This window comes from Idiotropiscis lumnitzeri, chromosome 6, assembly GCF_059441095.1.
Source record: "Idiotropiscis lumnitzeri isolate Australia: NSW breed Sydney's pygmy pipehorse chromosome 6, RoL_Ilum_1.0, whole genome shotgun sequence".
NCBI lineage: Eukaryota > Metazoa > Chordata > Actinopteri > Syngnathiformes > Syngnathidae > Idiotropiscis > Idiotropiscis lumnitzeri.
In genome coordinates, this window is record NC_142396.1 from 12,591,603 (window position 1) to 12,609,297 (window position 17,695).

At 39.8% G+C, this 17,695-nt stretch overlaps 1 long non-coding RNA gene across 1 annotated transcript in view; it reads right to left on the reverse strand.

Annotated features, from left to right (window-relative positions):
- The window catches only part of LOC148335299 (uncharacterized), a 126,749-nt gene extending 109,267 nt beyond the window's left edge, over positions 1–17,482 (reverse strand). The window contains exon 1 of the long non-coding RNA XR_015844112.1: positions 17,359–17,482. This is a non-coding gene — a long non-coding RNA (uncharacterized LOC148335299). The remainder of the gene's footprint in view (positions 1–17,358) is intronic.
- Positions 17,483–17,695: the final 213 nt, after the last annotated feature.

Sequence of the window (17,695 nt, forward strand, 5' to 3'; positions counted from 1 at the left end):
TATTTCCCACTCATCAATTATGGGAAACATGTAGTTTAATAAAACAAAAACATTTCTAGTCACCTGACCTCTGAAACATGAAAAAGACCCTCATTTAAGGGAGTGAATGGAGTGATCAGAATGCCGCCTTGCAGAGTCATGTCCGTGGTGGGTGAGAACCAAGGTTATATTACTCAACAAAAACTAACGAAATAATGAAAACTTTTCATCAACAAAATAAATTCAAATAAAAACTATAATGCTTTTGAAAAAAATAAAACCAACTGATACCACATTATACGTTTATGAAACCAACCATGATTATAGCAAAAATGTCCTTTGTTTTCGTTTTGGCAAATCATTTACTAAACAAGCCTTTAAGGTTGATTTTAAATGTATTTATTTTGATATTAACAGCACAGCCATTAGCCGTAAGAAGAGAAGGTCCATCAATATTCTGGAATTAAATGTGTATCACACAGAAGCGACATCATCAAGTGGCAGCCAATTAAAAAACGGCCAGTAGATTATGTCGCTCCTTGGAATTTGCATGTGTTGTTTTTCCTCAAATGGTTCTGCTGCTTTTGTCATTGAACACAGCCCGAAACCCCCTAGCTAAAAAGTGTTCATACAAAAAAAAAAAATAGGGTGCCTGCATACATACATTGAATTTTAGAAGATATATTATGCACTGCCCTTATTGTAATTCAAAGTCTGTGGACTGTTAAAATGTACCCCGAATTATCAAAATGTTTTTAAAATAGTTTTTTCTATAGAATAATTATCATGCCATTCTTTGTTTTGTTTTTTTAAACAAAAGCAAATACTAACACTAACAAACAAAGTGTTTTAATTAAAACTAACAAAGCCACACTGATATGATTATCAAAACTAAATAAAAAAAAAACTAAACTGAAAACAAAATAAAAATGAACTCAAATTAATATTCCAAACCTGAGTGGGCACTTTCGGTAGCACTACTGAAATTTTAAGGGAAGTGGGTATCGTGCGGTGTCCTGTTTGTAGATTAAATTTGGGTGGAAATAAAGGAATGAGTGTATAAATTGAATGTGTGTGCATGTGATGCGCACCAGTGTGATTGTGTGCGCTGAGAGGGTGAAAGCAGCCGCGCAGCTTAGAGGGAACATTGGTGCTGAAATCGTCATTATATAAAACGGATGCATTTTTATCATCATCATTATTAAGATTATTGTTATTATTATCTTCTTATCCTAACATGTGATAAGAGTAGACGTCAAAATAATGAAATTGGGCTTTTCATGGCACTACTCTGTTGGGCTCCTTCACAATCCAGCAAAATAACATTGAAGTAGGCACGCACAGACGTGCACACACTCAATTACAGATGCAGTCGTTAAAGTAGAGAAGCAGTTTTAAAGGCATGAAGCTGTAACAAAGATTGTCTCATTTGATCTGATTTGCTTTGCATTCTTAGGGCATGTTTTACAACAGGTTTGCACGTGCAAAAACAGGCGCAAACTTGATTACCCATGAGAACAGGTGTGGAAGCTGATCTACTAAACGGCAACAGCCAGGATTGCATCTGCCAAAAAAAGTTAAATTGCCAGGCACGTCATTTTGCCTGAGGTGTATATGCAAATAAATGTATCGAGTACATGGAATGTAATTCTTCTTGAGTGCACTGATTTTGCATCTCTAAATAGCATGTCTGAAATGCAGGTGCAAACTGCCACGCAAAGGGGTGCCAGCAACATAGGAAGTGTCGGGAAAAACTGTTCTGCTTGTGTAAAAATGATTGAAATTGAAATCTAAAATCTAAATGATGAAAGGGCCACTCACAAGAAAAAGTCATGCTTTGCCACTCAAGGAAAAACGCTGCATTTCCAAGCTTCTGGGTAGGGCTGGGCGATATGACCTAAAATCAATATCGCAATAAATTAAGCAATTTTACCTCGATAACGATAAATGCACGATAAATTTCCGCCCGTGGACCAAAATCTAAATAAATGCAGGAAATGCATATTAACTGTTTTTTATTTGACCAAATGGTACACATTAGGCGGCACGGTGGACGACTGGTTAGCACGATGGCCTCACAGTGAGAGACAGCATCGGGCGTGGGTTCAATCCCAGCACCGGCCATCCTGTGTGGAGTTTGCATGTTCTCCCCATGCCTGCGTGGGTTTCCTCCGGGTACTCCGGTTTCCTCCCACATTCCAAAAACATGCATGGCAGGCCGATTGAACACTCTAAATTGCCCCTAGGTATGAGTGTGAGTGCGGATGGTTGTTCGTCTCTGTGTGCCCTGCAATTGGCTGGCAACCAGTTCAGGGTGTCCCCCGCCTACTGCCCAAAGATAGCTGGGATAGGCTCCAGCACCCCCGCGACCCTAGTGAGGAGAAGCGGTACAGATGATGGATGGATGGTACACATTACTTTCAATGAAAAATAAAATTACAAAAATCATTTGTATAAACATTCCAAATAGCTTGCTTTGCATGACTTGAACAATGTCACAAAGTCAGTCAGGCTCAAACAAGGATCCATGTTGCGACTCGACCACAAGTCAGATGTGGATGCAAAATGCTTGACATGTGTTAGCCCCCGTCCCAATGTTGTCCATATTGGGAAGTACGGTTTGCGACAAATATTTGCGTACCTCTTGTCGGCTACTTTCATGAGGCGTTTAAATCCTGTGCGCTCCACGGTAACTAGTGGAGCTAAATCTTTAGCTCTGTGCTAGGCTATCGCGTCCACCTCTTAGACGTTCACTCGTATGGTGTCGCCTCCGTTATGGGCTGTTGTCACTTGTCGAACCTTGCTTCTCACTTTGAACTTTCAGCACAGCATGGTTGTCTTGTGGGTGGTGAAAAAGAAAAGGTTGGACGCGCTGTTTTGGGTGCTTACGACGTACTTTGCAGTTCGTGTTCTTTTGCTCAAACATCGTCTTTATGGAACCCAAAACATTCCCAAACGACAGATGTCGCATTTCTTTTCGGGACAAGCGCAACAGGAACAACTTCAACTAATGTTACTTCGTCTTCAGCCGTGTCAGCCGCTTCTTGATTTGAATCGCCAGCTACGACGCGTCTGTTTTCTTTTTTTTGTTCAGCTGGGTGGAGTCACGTGACTACAGCCGCTGTAGCCGTCTTAAAGGGGCATCAACATAGCTGCAGACAGACAACACTTCTTTTTTTTTAAACACCGAATTTACCGACATGGCCAAAATGATGTCGGTCAGTGTGTTACGTTTCGGTAACGGTAAATCTTTGGTTTATCGCCCAGCCCTACTTCTGGGTCATTTCAGCACACTGTGACAATTGGTGCTGGCCTCTCCCCAGTGCAGTTTTCCGGGGCATGATGTTGCAAAATAATAATTATAATAAATACAGTATGATTGAGGTATGAGCTAGTTAACATTTCAAGGGATGGCTTTAGGGACAGCCAACTGTTCGCTCTCCCTGGAGTACCAGAGATCTGACAGTCGGTGCCCACTGGTGCGGGTTACACACATCAACAAACGGGGACAATTTGAGCATTTCCTCTTCTGTCAATGAAAGTCAGCAGAATGGATGTCTCTTAGATAATCAGTCCACATTCATGAAGAACTACAGAAAAAACATTTCCTAATGAGAAGCTGAAATTCTGAGAATGTGGACAATTTTAAATGTAGAATATCAATTCATTGATTATCAAAATTAACTAACAATTAATTTGACAATCAATTATTTTTTGATTCATCAATTGTTTATTGTGCCTTTATGATATTGTGCAATACATGCCTGTATATCCAACTGCCACACACTCACAGTGAGTTAAACAAAATGTGGCTTTTATTCAGTGGCTCACTTCAACAAAAATTAACAGAGCGATTGATTCTTAAACATTGCTCAGTAATGTTCTCATTTCTGTGAGTTAAGGTTCTTAACTTGCCAGTAGACGCAAGATGTAGCTTCAAGATATTTTAAAAGCCCACAGGACAGAAGCAGAAAAGTACTTTCAGCTAAAGGATGTGACACGAGCATTAGAGCAATTCAACAAATGAATCCTTCGCTATTCAAATGAGGTCCTTCGGCGTCCATAAAAAGACTACAAAGTCAGTATAACGTGTGCACAAATCACACATATATTGCAATTCATCTTCCGAGACAGGCCAACGCAAGTACAGTTTGACGTAAGTATTTGCACATTTTAGCTGGATAAATAACACTGCAAAATAACTTCCTTTTGTCCTGCAGGGGACTGACGCACACAGGGAGGGAATTAAGTTCAAAACCTGAGAACTAAAACAGTGGCCCGTCAGAAACATCCAACAGTCAAAACACTCACAATTTGGATCTAAGGTTTCCAGGAAAAATATGATCTAAAATTTGCAAAATAATCAAAAACATGATCCACCAACCAAAACAGGATGACATGGTGAGACAACGGGGCTAAGTATCTGGTGAGTTCCCATTTTGGATAACCAAATCCTGACTCAGATGACCTCAATTATGTGAAACCCTTGAGGTGAAAAGATTTTTCAGGGAATGTCTTTTGATAAAGAGGTACATGGGAAAGTGGTGCACTTTAGCCTGTAAAGCAAGTGGCATTTATTACTATACGTAATTACAGTATTACGATGGCTTTATTGTACTCTCGCTCGTCGACAACAATAATTCAAAATGTAAAATCCCCAATACAAGATCAAACAGCCGACTTAAGTTAAAGTTCCAAGGGTCAACTGTATGTAAATCAGGAGTTGGTGTGTAAAGAATGAGAGAATTCCAAGACGACATCTGGTTTGGGGAGACAGTTTGCCTAGTTTCCCAAAGAGATGTTCTGGCATGTCGGTGATCACAGACAACCTTTCAGCTCTAAATGACTTTGAATAGCAGTAAGGGGACAAAACAACGCTGGCCCGAGCAGGGCAAGTGGTGCTGGCAGCGCAAACGTATTGTTCTGGAAGATGAGCAGGAGGCAATCACAGACCAGGCCCACTGCTAGCCACGTGCTCTTCACTGAGGTCTGCATGAATTATAACATTTCATTCTGTTATCTCTCATCATGGTTCATTACAGTCAGACAATTGAGTTGGAGAGAAGCACCACGCTCTGGGGTCCCCCCAGATGCCCTCGGAAAGTGAGAGAGGGAGCGAGGGGCAGAGGGAGAGAATGAGAATCCCCACACTTGCCACTGAAAAGGATGGACAAAAACACATTGTCCTTGGATTTAAAAGGGAGGCTTATGGCAGCTATGAAAATGTTTGAAAACGAATGAATTTGCCCGCTGACGCACACTCAATGAAATGTATGCTGGAGAGCCATGGAAAAGAAGCGGGAATTGAAAGGGTCGCAATCTGAGGCAAATGACACTTGAGTGTTTTGAAAATAACTGACAGCTGCACAATAGGACACCAAAACAGACTGCAATCTGCCCTTAGATGAAAAGATGAGGACTTGAATAGAGGTGCGACCAAATACATGCAGCGATACTGTCCATTCACAGCAGATGTGGATAAATAGACAACCGTGAAAATGGACATGAAAGGTGAAGTTTTGCTCTCATAAATGGACCAAAGAAAGAACCACAAAGACATTGCAAAGCAATCAAGACTGTCCCATTCCAAGCACGCGAACGTCACAACCATGTCCTTAGAATAGAGTTTGACAAATATCTGCTGATAACACCTATTAGTGTTATTTGTCACCAGAAAGGAAAGTGTTATTAGAACTCTTTTAAGCTACATAGTAAAAGCGGATACAAAATGATGACAACTGCATAAATCAGTTCCCACATCTACGTAAAATGACCCGAGCAGCTAGCTAAAAAAAAATGGTGTATTGATGATTTTATTTAAATGGATGCATTCATCTCCAAAACGTGCTGATGCGCGGCGCCCCCATTGTGTCTGCGCTGGTGTTTCGTGTACCCAGCCTTGGGTCTGTAAATTATAAACAATAGTTTCGAACAAAAGGAGACAATATGCTATTCAAGACTATCGTGAGTCGTGTTCTCTGACCTCTTCCACTGCTTCTCTTCCTCTTTCACATCACCCCCCTCACACACACAATGAATATAGAGCGACACTATAATATTAATAAAAGATGAATAACTTCGCAGATTTGTATGCTGCCTACACGTGCCTCTGAACATGATAACACAACAGCAATTAATAACTCTACATAAAGACAACGGAATCACTGTACAATGTTCTTCATCAATAATTCCCACAGAATATATTGGAGGACGTTAAGTGTCTGACACATATTGTGTCCCTTCCCCCATACAGCCAGTTGTCTACCGAGCTGGAAAACTCATCTAGACAATCGTATTGTTGCACTGACGCAAGTGTTCACTAAAGTTAATGACAGTTTCAATTATCTCTTAAAAGGGGGAAAAAAATGAAACATGCGTGATGACAAACATTCTCAATCTCAAACTCCTTGACAGACTGCTCATTGAAAAAAAAATGCTTGGCAAATGCACTATAGCAAATATTGGTCTTGCTGTTGACAAAAACAAAGAGCTTATTATAAATGAGATTTTTTTTTTTACATCGCTCTAATATGTACAAACACTCCTCAGTTAGTAAGATTTATCAAAAAGAATTAAGTTTGATAAATATTGAGAACAGTTATGATATCCTCACTATCGGACAAGGGCTACCCTTCAAAATACTTTTCTTTTTTTTTTAATTTTCGAACGAATGGTAAATAGTTTCATCATCATCATCATCATCATCAATCACAGTTAGTCCCAAATTTCAAAAAGACTTAAAGTTCTTTGAAAAATTTGTCTTCAGCCATTCATAAAATGAAACCGGCATATAATTGTGACAGGAATTCACCCCTGTGATTTGGTTCTATGGAAATGAATAAAAAATGATACATGGAGTTTTTTTTCACTTGACCCTCTCAATTGCACAAGCAACTCAAACTGACAAAACAATAAATGCAGAAATATCTATTCCTGCTAGTTGAGAAGACTGAGAGAAAGGCAGACTTTGTTTGCAAGTCGATTGAGAATTACCTTATCAAGTGTGGTGCGCACCGTGATTCAGGTGATGAAACCAAACCCGAAAAAATTTAACCAGTTTATTTCAACAACGGCATTTCCAGGGAGTTTCTACATATGCACAAGGAATGATTCTACAAGAAACATGCTACATATTACCGGGAATACACAGTCACTCTTCATGTCACCGTGGAATGTGCAACTATGACAATACATGTACACGTACCAGTATGTTTGTACAAAGGCGTAAGCAATGCTCGCTCAAATTTTCCATTTTCAGCATTCACATAACTCACTGAGCATGGTGAGCAACATCAAACCAGTATCACGCCTGTCCCAAACCTGAGATCAGAACAAGTTACATCAGGGGTCACCAACATGGTGCCCGCGGGCACCAGGTAGCCCCCAAGGACCACTTGACAAGCCGAAGGCCTGCTCTAAAAATATCTCACCAGTGATGAGAAATCATTTTCTTGGAATGTTGCTGGAGTGATCCTTTAAGATTCCCCAAAGTAACGTGTTGGATCCGGTATTTATCTGTTTGCAAATTATTAAGAAATCATTCATATGATCAGTGTCTTCACATCATTAGCTAACAATAATAACATATAAATCTTATTTGAGCTAATGTGTCATTTCAGAAATCTGCATCAAACTGGTCGCCCTGCGCATTAATCAGTACCAAAGAAGTAGCCCTCAGTTTATAAAAGGTATGTTAAGAATTCAAGCCACCTATATATCAAAATGGACCATATCATTGAATAGAGATTTGTGACAAGCATAAACTCAGCATTATGTTAAGCATAATTAATTAAGTTGCAATACAATCTGCATCAATATGTTTCCACATTGTCCACTCATAAACAATGGAAAACATGCAACTGATGCAACCAGTTCAGGGTGTCCACCGCCTACTGTCCAAAGATAGCTGGGATAGGCTCCAGCACCCCCCGCGAACCTTGTGACTAGAAGCGGTACAGATAATGAATGGATGGATGTAACTGATGTAACTGTAAGAGAAGTAGGAATGATGTGGTGTCCTGTTTGGAGATTAAACTGGGGTGGATATGAAGTAGTAATGAGCGTAGAAATGTAATGTGTGTGCGTGGTGCGCACCAGCGTCATTGTGTGCGCTCAGAGCAAAACGGGAGTGCGCAATTGCTCAAGCGCGCATCTTAGATTGAACGCCGTTCGTACGTATACGAGCATGCGCAGCTTGTCACTCACTGTACACAGCATAAGAGACATTTTCCATTCTGTCAAAGCGAGCAGTGAGCACACTGGCTCCTTCTAAACTCAGCAGTCACTTCATTAAATGACTTCAGACTGTTGGCAGTGTCAGTGGGAAAAGTCTATATTAACTGACTGTGAGATCAACAACGTTCCCAACAAAGGCCATAGTTGTTCCTCCATGCTGGGTGCTGCTCCGGGGAATTCTGGAGCCGATCAGGATACCCCTCTGCCGGGTCGTGGGCCCCTAATGTGCCTCCCAAACGGTCTTTCTTCTTCATCTTTTCTTCCTCAGATCTCACATATACAAATTATATACATAATGCAGTCAGACTCAAATAAACAAATAGCCTCTATCTCGGGGTCACATAAAGCTATACTGCCCTTTGCCCTACTTGCATGGTACAAGAATTGAGCAGTGGCAGGCCATGAATTTCACACCTAAAGTCCTACTTAGTCCATTTTGGTTTAAAAAAAATATATATATAATTTAGATTTTAAAACGGGCACCAGTTACGACTTTCTGGTATTGATTCTGCATAGCGCTGCCCCCTACAAGTGAGTATCCAATCACAAGACACGCTCATCACAGCTTTACTGTCATCAACTTGTGATCTGATTGCCTATCGCAACAGTCTAGCAACTGAAAAAGCTCCTTCGCTCATACAGAACAGACGCCAGCACGATTGTATCTGAAAGCCTCGGACAAATGACAACAAAATGGCAACATGAGCTAGCTGAATTACGATTGGATAAAAACTCTAAACTACAAATTCAACACTAGGAAATATGACATCAATGTGAAGAATATGATCATGATTTCTTGATCGTGAGGTCAGCAGAGAGGGTCAATTTAATATTATTGCAAGTGTGTTGGCAGATCCATATTAGCAAGTTAATGTTCTGATAGAGATATCGTCATGGACACATGAATACATCGGGCATCCACATCGCACCTTTTAATAAGCTGTGATAACAAGGCGTATTTGCAAGGCATCCACAGAGTACTGCATTTCAGTTCCCCACATACAACACTTGATCGACTCCTGCTGTGATCACCACACTTGCATGCCGTCTACTACTTATGTGCCCAGCAGGCAGCATCTTGTACAGACACCTTCAACAACAACAATCATACATTTTAAAAATCACTTGCTTCATGCAAATGCTTCAGAACATCTGTATTCGGAAAATGATTGGATATCTTACAATTAGAAATAAGAAAGCAGTGGTGAAAATGACATTCAAACTCTATCCACTGACAAATGCCTTGTTCAGATCTTTTAACCTAACTGTCACATCCTGTTAAGTGGTCCTGTTAAAAACATCACTGTCTTGGGTTGAGTGCCATTAATTGAAGCCAAATGGTAAAGAATTCAGCACAAGACCAAGGCCATGGCCAAGCTCAAAAGCTCAACATTCATTAACAGAAACAGTATACAGATATATATGACAACAAACCTCTCAACCGGGAAATCTTAAACATCGCAATTTAGCAAACTGTTGGTCGTAAAAACCAACAAAACAACTTAGGAGGTAGTTGTGGAGGTCGGAACAGTGTTTACTCTCAATCATTCGGAGTTCTTGAGGCCTCACTGTGGTCTTGTGTGCAGTTTGGAGAATTGATTTGTTGCAATTCGGCATGTTAGTGCCATACGATTGCACCGATGAAGTCATTAATCTTGACACGACAAGGCGTGGGAGGAAAGGCCCATTACCATCAGGAAAGACATCAATTCCTGTAATATGGAGAGGTCAAGGGTCTGATCGAAGGTTAACATTTACACACACACACGTAGGTCTAGAAACAAGCAAATTTTAGTTAAGCAAAAGAAATGCACACAAAGGTCCAACAAAACACAGCTAATTATGGCTATGGTGTTGAATCCAGGCAACAATGTGGAAACCAACACAGACTGCGTCCATCGAGGGCACGGAGGTAGATTGAGGTCGTCGAGCGAGAGGCCAATTGCATCAATTTGGAGAAACACAACGAACGAGTGAGAAGGTTCTTCTACAGAGGCAGATGCTGTGTGGTAACGAGAGTGAGTTTCAATGTCTGTCCCTGAGAAGTTTTGGTGAACCGGCCTTCTCATGAATGAGTGGTTGCTTTGACAAACAATGCAAGGCCACTGGCAAATACAAAAGCGCTGCGATTGAACACAGGCTTTTCAAATCATCTATTGCGTATTAAAAAAAAAAAAGTAAGTGTAAAAAAAAAAAAGTTAATGCTCTGTTAAATTAAAGCTTAGAGTGAGTGTTTTCTTTGATCCTTACCATGCTTACCTTAGAGGAGACTGACTTTGTTCTTATATTAGTGATGCTCGCATATTTTTTCTTCAGCCGTATTGTACACTTTGTACTGCTTTCCTACTCATTTTTGTTTTATGGTCATCATCTGAACCATTTCGCTTTGCCAACAGTGGAACTCTATGGTGGTCTCAGAAAATACACACACCCACACACATTCACAAATAAGAAAACACAACATAAAATTAGTTCATCTCTTAAAGATGCTGAATTAAAAGTATAATTTTAAGAGATATATGTTGACTTGAAACTGCATTGCTTTAGGTGTATTCAATTTAGCGGTTCCACTATAAAGTCATTCACAAATGTTATTCCTCGCCTAACACAATCAGGAGCCTTGTGCATTCACTAACTGGCCAACACCAAAATCCGAATGACAATGTATATCAAGGTTCATAAAGGTCATCTACACTGTAAACTATTCATCTGGGAAGTTTTCTTTTCATTCAATATGCCAGAGGAAAAAAAAAAAAAACATCCACACGTGCAAAGATATTCCCAAGTTTCCTCGGCCATCTCCCACTTAACACAAGGATATTCAGAGCTCAAAATCTAGGAATAACACCAGGCAACAATATGGCTCAGTTCTTTTCACCCTGGGATTTCACTTGGAGAAATGTTTAGATGTGCATAATCTACATCCTTCCTATGGCATATGACTCCACTGAAAAGGACTCTGTTTTAAATTGCCACCTTATTTTTTCGCTTAATTATCAGTGCTGCTTTCTGTCTCTGCTACGCTGTCTCTTTTACAAACACTAACCTAAAAGCACACATTCCCATCTAATCCACATCCATCCTCCCTGAAAACACTGCAGATTGGTTTTCTTCTAGTGTAAACTTCCACGTTCGGGTCAGACTTTAAGGTCACAGGGGCCATGCAGCTTGACTTCAAAGAGAAGTAGGTCAAAGCGGGGAGCTCTGAGTTGGTCAAGTCTCAGCTATGGGTTACAACCGCTCACTCACAGCATGACTTTTTTCGTGCTGCGCGGTACTCCATTGACAAATTGCTGCATTTATGAACGGAGGTTTTGCATGTGGAATGAGACAACTAGCAACAATATGTTTTTGTCTTTGTAACATGTAGTGTAAAAATAAAATAAATCATAAACCAAAATTGACTATTGCTCTCCCATCCATCAATTTTCTACATCACTTATCCTCACTTGAGTTGTGGATGAGGCGGAGCCTTTGCCAGCTGACTTTGCGATCAGGGTGCACCAAGAACTGGCAGCCAGCGAATCAGAGGGTCTATTGCCCTACTCAAAATACAAAATATAATACAAGTACAACAAAATAAATAATCATTGAAATAATTGAAATAGCAATACCCTTTTCTGTCACCATCTAAAACCTATATAAAGTGTATAAAGCAGGCCTATTCAGTCTGTTCTTTTCACCCCCCCACCCCCCCAAAAAAATCCAAGACAGATGTTTTTTCTATAGAGAGCTCTGTAGCTTAGTTACAAAAAGATTTGTGATTCAAAAGTGTTACCCTTGTGCTTTTTTTGTCCAATGAAGTGCTTAACAATAAGACACAATTTTCAAACGTTGGGACTTTGCTTATTGGAAAAAAATGATAGTATGACAATTTGATTAAGATCCTCGAATTGCCTCAGCAACTCCCACACTTCTCCAGCATCACCACGATAAGCCGACAGGTTCCTTCCGATCCAGCATCAGATCTGTTGTGCCATCTAGTGGTGGAAAATAAAAACTGGAGTTGTATTAAAGAAGGAAAGCGTACCGTCGGGTTACCGCGGCATTATTTAAGTGCTTGATAATTTTTCATCAATCTTAACTGTAGGGAAAACGAAACAACAAATTAAAATTAGGTTCATATTTTTTGTCAGTTTAAGGTGTTATTTCCAGCCAGGGTACAGGTGATTTAAGTGAACACATTCGTTTAGTCTGATGCATGTTTAGCGCTTGAACTGTTAAAATAAAGGAATAAAATAGAAATTAATAAACTGCATTGGAGTGCGGTATTCTAACATTTAATTTATTTTGGGTCAATCATGCTCGGGCATTAAAAAAAGACCATCAAGTGCCATTGAAACATTTTGGTGTAGAACAATTTCATGCCGCTAGAGGTCAGCATTTTAATAAGGATGGAACCCAGCATGACTTGTCAATGCCCTTTGAACATACGCACACAAACACACTGCAGGATCTGAGTGACTAAATGAGAGCAAGAACAAATATCCGTGATGTTCAATGTATGCGTTGGATCTAATGACTAACCATAAACATGAACAAAACAGTGTTTGAAACCATCCCATAACAGATCTGTTTTCAGTCCAGTGCAATGCATGTTTCATAAAAAATGTATTGGAGAAGTAAAATATTGTAAGAGTCAAAAAGTCAAGAAGCAGTTCAAAAAGTCAAAACGATTATAACTACACTAGACATGCTAAAAGATGATGATACAAACAACCAACCAAAGACTACATTGCAGAATATAATTAGTGAATCACATAAAATGCAAATAGATCAAGGCAAAAATCAACAAAGGCACACATCATGGCTGCGGTGTAACTCATGCGACCATTGTGATTTGACAAATGCTTTAAATGTGTCATTGCAAGCAGTGCGTGACCTGATAAAACCATGACTGTGCTTATGTATCAGAAAATAAGTCTTCAATTTTTGCAGGCTCTGAGAATATAGAGAGTTAATTTTCATCAGGGGACCAATTTCGTTTCTCATTTTACCGTCGTATATAATAAGCCCCAAAGCCCCACAACGAGGAAATCACAGCCCATTAAAGGCGGGTGAGCGGAAAGCTTGTGATTCAGACCAAAGTCCAGCAAATTTGGCACAACAGAGTAACAGAAGATCTGGCATCTAGATTTTACACAAAATCCAGCAAAACAGGACAAGAAATTAGACACCTGCTGATATCAGCGCCAGCGTCTGTTGTGATGCCCACAATACTTTATCAGGCAGCGACAATTGCTTTGAACACAACAGAGTGTGCAAAGTGAGTGCCCGGTGTTAAAAAGTCACTGCTTGTTTCCGTATTGCGGAACAGCCTCCGTTTCCATGGCTCTGATAAGGTTTCCAAAGGCAGAAAATTGTGCCATTTATAAAAAGACAGAAAAAACAGGTGAATACACCCAGTGTAAAAACAAATTAAAAATAACTGGCACTGTTGCTATTGATTTGATGATTTTTATCCATTCATTATAAAACTGTTTTGAAGGACAAAGTAAAAATTTAGGGACAGCCCACCAATCTCTAAAAAAACCTTCGGCTACTATCCTGCGTACTATACAATAAATGAATGAAAGTCATGAAGCACTACTTGATGATGTCAAGCCGCCATAAAACGAAGCCATGAATGAAGCAGCACAAACACAGAATTCAGTCTTAGAGCAGACGCACTGTACACACCAACCAACTAAAAAAAAACCACAATATATTTAAACAGCCATAAAAGAAGCTTTAAAAGCACCAACACATCGGCGCCGCATTCTTCAGTACAATGTGAGAGTTTGACTAAATAAGCGAGTACGTTGGAGAGTTTGCAAACTTGTTCTGCTGAGTAAACTTTTAAATCCTTTCACGAGGTCACCGCATACACAATAAAGCAGTTTTGCCATATGTCTTCAGTCAAACTAATATGAGTATGGTTTAAAGGTCATAAGGCAAAATAAGCTCCAAACAGATTGTAGCACTAAAGCGGTTGTTAATCAATTGTTCAATCCATTCATTTACAGACAACAACCCCGCCATCAGAGATTCATGAACACTTGTAAATATTGTTCCGGGTAGCACATTACAAAAGTAACACAATACAGTCATAATACATTTAGGCAGTAACAAAGTAATATTTAGGGTGTATGCCACAGAAGCAATGCTGCTACAGGTTTCAAAGCAATTCCACTTTTCCGACCAGCAAAGTGGTTAAATCGAATTAAAAGCTCTCTCTGCTGATGGCGGCAGTGTTTCTGTTTATTCGTGTTCATGGCCAAGACAGGCTTGATGCTTCTGTGGTGTATTGGTGCCCTCCTCAGTCCGTTTTGCGCACTGCAACTCAGAATTATATCAGCCAGTAAATGATGAATGGGTTTTAGCTTTCTCTTTCAGTACAATACTATTTTGTATCCATTTAATTTAATACACAAGGGAGCATTAATAACACTTATAAATCAACAAACCTCCACACAAAATCAAATTAGGAGACACTGATGAACCCTATTTGTATACCATTCTCAGCCGTCAAAATAACTTGCTACACATTATGTGCAAACAAGGGCCTGTCGGAATACTAACATTGTGGACAAAGGTAACAATCTGTTTGACAATGCGTCTGAAATGTGACAACCGTATTCCTCTTTCAGAGACGTCTTCCCTTTGATTGCCATCGTGAAACTAAGCAGCACTCTGAAATGAATTTCCCACACAAGAACCAAAGAATGCTATATGTAGATGACTCACTCTTATTAAAAGCAGCACACTCACAGCACGGCCGCATTGTGCATTTAACACACCAAAACACGGCAACCCTGTCTGCCGCTTTGACAGGAAACAGTGACGTCAGTGCACTTGTTGTTTATCTGCGGGGGCATCTCAACCTGAAAAGAAACTTTCATCTCAATATGAGGCATCTTCATTCCTTTAAATGGAACTCAAGCAAAGTTTTCATTACACATTATATAGTTTCTGCTGGATGATGTGCAAAAAAAAAAAAAGATCTATCATGACAAAGGCCACTTTATTTCACAATGATGATCCACCACGCTTCGTCATTCTATTGAAAAACAAAAATATCCAATACTCTATGACTGCTTACCCTTTCTCACTTTATTCTTAAGTGACATTAAACAGACTCATATCAAATAAGAAATGCATCCAGTCGAGCTGCTAAATAAAATGATCAAATATTGAGAGAAAAGGGACAGTTGCCCACGATTTTTTTGTTTGCGCAAATGTTGATTTAGATGAATTAAACAGCAAAATCCATCTGTTTTTATCCATATCAGAGGGCGGCCATTTTAATGACTGAAACTGAAATCATAGTTCCTCAGGGTTCATGTACTGACCAATTAAAGTCATTACTAATTTTTTTTTGTCGTTCACGACATTCGCGCTGTCACACTACAAGATTTTGTTCCTCTATTCTCCTAAAAGTAGTTAACAAATTTGTTTAATGACATGTTTGTTAATCAGCTGTTCGCTAATGGCTTTGCAGTTAGCAAACGTAGCATGAGTTCAAATGCTACATTTATTTTCCTATTTTGTCCATATTATCCACCTCCCCCACTATGTGTCAAGACATACAACATTTCTGACATGCCAGACTTTAGTTTTGTCTGCAACACGCCTGTTGACCGAAAATCAGGCTACATTAGTGTAGTCTGACATCTGTATTAGTTCCACCAAAATTTTGGCCCTCATCACTTTTACAGAGCAGACGCGAATTTACACAGAGCCACATGTTTGGACGGTAATAAGGTGCTATGCTAACCTTTATTTTATTTATTTTTTTGCCAAAGCATTAATATTTTTAATAAACGGAATTATAAGGCTCTAGCTCACCCGTCACCCTTAGTATGTGTTTAGCTTTTCATGTAAATAGACAAATCAGTGAAGAGTAAGGAGAAATAATGCACCTTATTATTGAACTATCATTTCTTAGAATTTCTGTCAAATTGCCCAAAGTTCTTGAAAATCAGACTCAGTTGTCTCAGCATTTGAATTCCTGCCAAAACTCAAAGCTTACAGGAAGCTTCGTCCTCCCCGTTTCTTCCTCAGCCCCTCCTCACTTGGATGGTTCTGCCAAGGGAGCTCACAACATGCACATGTGAATGTTCAGCAGCTTGAATTTTGCCCACATCCGCTCAGAGTGAAAACTTTTCTACACTGTTGCTCAAAGTAACACAGAAACAGAGGAATAATCCACAATGCAACAGCCAACTTGTTACATCACATCACTTTTTGGTGCAACAAGGGACAATTTATAGCGAATTCAAACGAAAATACTAATGTGTTAATTTAGGAATATGGACAAGTCCCATGCTCATTCCACACCAAGTGTTCTTTACTATAAGGATACTGTAGCGACTTTGTAAATAGTTCAAGGGTTCTGTGTTTTCCTCTTTTCTGTGGAGGCTGTGAAGGCAGCAGGGGAGTGAACGTCATGTCGTTGTCGTTGTGTTTGGTTTTGGTCTGATCAGCGTGGTTGCGGCCAACAGCAACAATTTTTGGCTGAATAATAAAAGTGTTCGCTGATGGACAAATTGGCCTGACTTATTATACAACGTTACAATACTATATATCTCCAACTCAAAGAAACCACGACAACACTACAACACTGTATTTTCAATATCCTTGATATCAATCAAGTTCTATGTCGTACTAGTAATGGGTTGTCTTCAATATTAAAGCCATTCAGCACACTCATAGATCAAATTCATTCAACTGACGTCATATTGATGTTGAATTGACACCAGACGCCCATTGGTTAGTGATTATAAGTCAACAAACTACTTAACGTTTAGTGCTTCACTAGTAGCACAAGTAGCGTGCCGAAGTCATCTTGTGCAAATGTTTGCCTCGTGAGAAACAAGCACTTCTCATACGAATATGACAAACTTGTCCCAACTGAGCAAAAATGTCATGCAATAGTGGGGTGGGGTGTCAAAAAGACAAATCTGTTTGTTTATCCGCCCTTGTACGCTTTCGTGTCAGCTGTTCACAGAAGCTTTGCACCACTACTTCACTTTCGAATCACGAGAACACGCCACACGAACACAAACACGCCACACGAACACAAACACGCGCACACGCACGCACGTTTACACGCCAAATTCGTAAATATGCAAGTGTACGACATTTGAAAGACAGTTTACTCACCTCTTTTGTGTTTTTTTTTCGATGCCTCACGCGTAGCACCTACGTTTTCCTCGTTTTTTTCCTCTTAAACGCAAACGTCGAGTTTAAAGCAGCGTGTCGGGCTTGTTTACAACTTTTCAGCGTGGATTGCGATTGGTCGGAGAGGAGTTTGGACCACGCCCCAATACTTGTTTACAGGGGCGGGTTTCAACTCTGAGGTCCTCCCTTCATCGTCTCTTCTTTCACTGGGGTGGGGGCACTTTCGGAAGGAAGTGGGACAGTACAGTGAAAGTGAGATAGTGTTTTTCTTTCATAAGCTTTATTAACATTAACAAACCAAACAGTTATTAATACGTAT